The sequence below is a fragment of the Rattus rattus genome, chromosome 10, assembly GCF_011064425.1.
Source record: "Rattus rattus isolate New Zealand chromosome 10, Rrattus_CSIRO_v1, whole genome shotgun sequence".
NCBI classification, from domain to species: Eukaryota; Metazoa; Chordata; class Mammalia; order Rodentia; family Muridae; genus Rattus; species Rattus rattus.
Window position 1 is genome coordinate 24,055,533 of NC_046163.1, and position 5,522 is coordinate 24,061,054.

Genomic DNA, 5,522 nt, shown 5'->3' on the forward strand with positions numbered 1-5,522 from the left:
TAGCATGGTGCTTTCTAGGGTTGGAGGGGAAAAGGAACTGTAGAGTTGCTAATCAATGACCATGAATTTTCAGTTATGTAAGATGAATGAAAATCAAAGATATATTGTATAAAATTTTACTTATATGTAACAATACTGAGCTTTAAAAATAAAGTTAAAATATGCTAAGAAGGTAGAGCTTTGCTCTATGTTATTAAGATATACCTGCTCATATATACATGTTGAAAGCCTTGGATTCCTCGCCTTTGGTTAGTTTTGTCAGGGAGTGAGGTGTGTGTGAAATACATAAAGATGAGCACAACAACTTTCTCCAGTACAACTAACAGAACTATCCATTCTTCTCTTATTCTGTTATCTAGTTTTTATTTTGCTTACAGAACTTTTTTTGTAATCTTATGTGCTTTTTTATTTCTTTTATTAATAACATTGTAAAGTTCATGAAGGCATTTTTCTGATTGGTTTGTTGGTGGTAGGTTTATTTCTATGTCTGATCACCCTATTGGTGGTACACATAACACTTAACTATTTGTTGAATGAATGAATGTGTCAAAACACATGCTATTCTCTAAAACACACCAAATTATCTTTATCATTGCTGTGACATTGTAATGAGCCTACAAAGAGCATCTGGTAATTATTAGACTGTTGTTTTGTTCCTGTGAGTTTCTGATTACTCTCGTGCACTGTCGCCCTCTAAGATCCACTTACTTGGCTACTTGATCCTACAAATGGTTCCAGTTTCATTTCTGTTACTTTGATAAAATATCTGCACAGAAAGCCACTTAGGGGAAAAGAGGCTTATTTCAGCTCACAATTACAGGCTATAGTCTATGATAGCAAGGAGGTCGGGGTGACAAGAAGTTAAGGTTTCTAGTTGCATTATGTCTACAGTCAGAGCAGAAGGAAATGAATGAATGCCTGCTTGCTTGCTTCTGCTTACTCCAGTTCTCTACTCTTACGCACCCCAGAATCCCTTCCATTCTCCCCACATAGGGAATGGTGATACCTACAGTGGGCTGGCTCTTCCTACGTCAACTATGAAGTCATGAAGACTCTCTTTTTAAGTGAGTTTAGATTGTTCCAAGTTGACAAAGCTAGCCAACACACTTAAGGTTTCCACTGCATATAATAACTGCACCCTCTGTGTGGTCTCCAAATCCCTTAACTTACCATGCTGGTTGCTTTGGAAACTGGTGGTCTGTGATCTTTCCATCATGGTTCAGATGTAATCTGTTCACACTTCCTTTCTCAGAAACATTCTCTTTTCCTCATTTGCAAGGCTTCATTAGCATTACCTTTTGTTTGGGCTTTGTAGGTGACTCATGTGGCTACTTTTTGTTCTATTTTTAAATCTAGAAGCCTATATCAGGGGCTGTAGAGATGGTTCAACAGGCAAAATCACTGTCTGCTCTTCCAGAGGTCCTGAGTTCAATTCCCAGCAACTACATGGCGGCTCTCAACCATCTGTAATGGGGTCCAATGCCCTCTTCTGGGGAGTCTAAAGACAGCTGCACTGTATTCATATACATAAAATAAATCTTAAAAAAAGAAGCCCACAACAGTAAAGTAATCGTATCATTTCATGCATAAAAATAAAATAGATTGCAATGAGAGTGAACAGTGCTCTGAAGTATGCATAGCTGTTAGACTTTGCAGCCTGGTTGTGAACTTGGAGCAGCCCCTTAGCAGAACTCCCACCACCTTCTGCATCTTCCCAAGTGCCACATGTTCTCCTGTCTTCAGTACTTCCAGTTCACAGCCTTCCCCTCTTCCCTGGGAGATCTCTCAATTATTCTTCACAGCTCTTCTCAAACAGCGAGTCTCCTGTCTTTTTACGGGTTCCACTGTGTAGAGAAAGGTGCTTCTTCTGGGTTTCCAAAGCAGCCTGTCTCCATGAATGCTTGGCCATTATTGCTACAGGCTTTAGTTATCACTGTACCTGTCACTGAGAGTGGGAAGCATTTCATAATTTAATGGTTGTCTGGGCAGTGTCTTGGTGCTATGGGAGCAGGTTAAATAGGTGCCTCTATAAATGTCATTTATGTAATAATTTTATAGTTGCTCTTCTATTTTTACAGGTCATTTTTTTCTACCAAGATGTATAACTCTCATGAAACTTATTTCCCCTCTTTAATTTTTCTTTTAACAACACTGGGAAACTTTTATAAACAAAATACTTTGTTTGCCCCCTCTCTTGTTCTCGAGTCCAGAGTTTTCCTAATTAATGTCTTTGTTCCCTGAGCCTAGATATTTTCCTATACTATACTATATTACTGTATTTAATTTTTGCAGGTTTTGTTTTCTGCTAGGCAACAGCTAATGTGTTAGCGTTAGTGACTCATTATTCTTGTGTGAGTTTAGATACTATTTTTATGATCAGTGGTGGGAATTTCAAGTCCTAATGGATGAAAGATACTTTTAGGCAGTGGGAACTTACCATTTTCTCTAAATTATAATCGTTTATGCCTTGTGTATGCTTTTTCTATAGTCGTTATTCCAAAATCGACAGAAAATCCTTTGTAAAGAAATTGTGTGCATGATGAAGTATAAATAGAAAAATGGTCACCTGTGGTAGGATACATGGATTCTGAGACATTTCTTCATCACTATTTTCATATTGAAATGCTTGCACCTTTACTTAGAGATAATGAAGTCTTGTGTGTGTGTGTGTGTGTGTGTGTGTGTGTGTGTGCCCATGTGAATGTATGCACATGTGTATATGAGCGTGCAAGTGTATGTGTGCATGTAGCAGCCAGAGGTGTCAGGTACCTTTCATGATTACTCTCCACTTTATGGTATAAATTTTTTATATGTTTAAAAATATGTGAATGCTTTTCCAGAATATATTGATGCACCATGTGCATGCCCATTGGCTGCAGAAGTTAGAAGAAGGCATCAGATCCACTGGAACCAGAGTTACAGAATCTTGTGGGCCACCAGGTGGGTGCTGTGTACTCTTCAAGAGTCAAAAGTGCTCTTAACTGTGGAGCATCTACAGCGGCTGTCACCTTAGTTTTTGAGAAAGGGTCTCTCAGTATGGCTAGTAAGTCTCAGGGATCCATTTGTTTCTCCCCCTGCCTTAGTCCTTGGTGTATAGCTGGGCACTGCTGTACCTAGGTTTTAAATGGTAGCTGGTTTTATACATAGTTTCATATGTCTCCATTGACAGCCTGTCTAGCACCTTTACATACTGTGAGAGCTATTCCTCAGAGAGAAACTTCCAGTTTCGTTGTAGCTTGATGCCTCCAAGGTCTGTGTCTGAAGCATTTGGTGTCTTTAGTAATAAGGTCTTACTTTCAAGGGCTGGGAGGCAACTAAGGACAATGTCAATAGTGTATATAGTTGGGAAGTCTCCTGGTTACTTACGATCAGCCACTCAAAGGGAGATTTGCCCTTCCCAGCACTGGATTTTCGTTAGACAGTTTATAGTTCTCATGGAGAGCATCCTCACCCCCAAGTGACACAATTTTATTTATTACATATGCACATGCATATGCACATATACATATACATACACACACATAAATATATAATGTTTAAGTAAACAATAGTTTTCCTTATGACTTTTTTCAATCATCCTTAATGTTGTTTATCATCTATTTTCCCTTTCTGTCTCTATCTCTGTCTGTCTGTCTGCCTGTCTGTCTGTCTCAATATTTCCTTCCTCCTGCCTCCCATTTTCACATCTTCCTTCACAGCACTTGTGTTCTACTCTATCCCCATTCTAGACCTCTCTAGGCTTTCTTCTTATCTCTGGTCCCTTTTGATTTTTTTCTGGTTCCTGTGGTTACTTCAGATTACATACTCATGTCTAAAGATTCAGAGCGAGGGCCTACAAATATGAGACATTTGTCTTTCCGTGTGGGAGTTACTTCACTCAGTGTAATGTTTCCTAGTGTCACCTATTACCTACAAATTTCACGATTTTCCTTTTGCTACAGATGGATAGCATTACACTGTGCATATGTACCACATTTTCATTTTCCATCTTTCTGTTGAAGGGCATTTACATTATAAACAGAGCAGCAATAAACCTGGGTGAACAATTAAATCCAACATTCTTTTTTGATAAATCCTAAAGAAAACAGGATTGGAGGGAACATACTTCAACATGCAAGAAGTTATGTATGGCAAACCACTGGATCCAAATTGCTTTGATGACTGAGGCAGGAGGCTTATGAGTTCAAAGTCTGTCTTGGTTTGAGAGTGAATTGAAGGCTAGGGTGGGTGGCTTAGTCAGTAAAGAGAGGGCATAGAAAGGGAAACTTAGTCCTAAGAGATGGCTTAATGAGCAAAGGTGCTTGCCATTAAACCTGATGGCCTGATAGTGATTCATGGGACACACAAGTTAGAAAGAGAGAACTGACTCCTTTCTACAAGTTATCCTTTGACTTCTGTATATGCAATGCTGCATGCATGTTCCCACACCCCCCAATAAATAAAATGTAAAGTACACTGAAATGTAAGGAAACCGAAGAGCGGAGAACTGTGACATTTTTTTTAACTTCTGTAGTGCACACAGATCTACATAAATTCATATGATTGTCGATTTGATAAACCCAAAAGTGAAACTTAAGTCTCTTATAATATATTTAGTATTCTTTCTATGTGGGGAGTCAAAGCATCCATTTCTGTCCTCTATTGCCAGTGATTCTTCATTTACTCACTTACTGTTTGACTGGCTTCTCTGTGGCTGGAGGCAAGTGGTTGGCATTTCTCAGCATCTGAATACACTGGGGCTGGCTATGCAGTCACTCCTGCTGCCCCCTTTGAACGTAGAAAGCAATAATTAAAATGCCCAGGACCTTGTGAACCATGGAGTCTGGTGGACTTTATTCCTTTAGGTTTAATAGAACATGATCATTCATGGAGTAAGAACCCTGGTACTGTGAGTTCCTGGGAAGATTGGAAGCTTGGTAAAATCTATTTTAAGGTGCTTTTCAAAACCAAGACAAAACATGAGGATTGAAAAATCAATCTGGGCTAGGGTGAGGGTCAGTTTCAATACTTCCTGCCCATCAGTACACAATGTCATTTTTTACAGTATTAAAAATGTCAAGTGTTGCTTGACATTTTAAGGTAACGGTTCAAATTTTGTTCCTGTGTGTGTTTTGTTGACCTCCCAGAACTCCAGATCTGGAGGTTGAGTCTAAATTCTTTTAATGTTTTAAAATGGCATACAGTGACATCAAACAAACAAGTTAACACGCTTTTTTCTAATTTCTCACTTTTGCAAACTTCAGGCTCTTTGAGATGTTCATTGTAAGATACAATTAAGTGTCTTTGAAAAACATGCACTCAAGTTTTAGTTTTTATTATTGATTTTCAACACTATGCTGGGTTCATATTTTAAAGAAGTTAATTTCAAATAAAAGACCAATTTTATAGCCCAATGACATTTTAAATGTAAAATACAAATGAAAAAAAGAGCCACACATAGTAAAAGCTTACAATTATTCTGAAGATTTAACCTGTAGAAGACGTACATGATATAGGTCAGTTGCCCTTCTAAGGTCAATCAT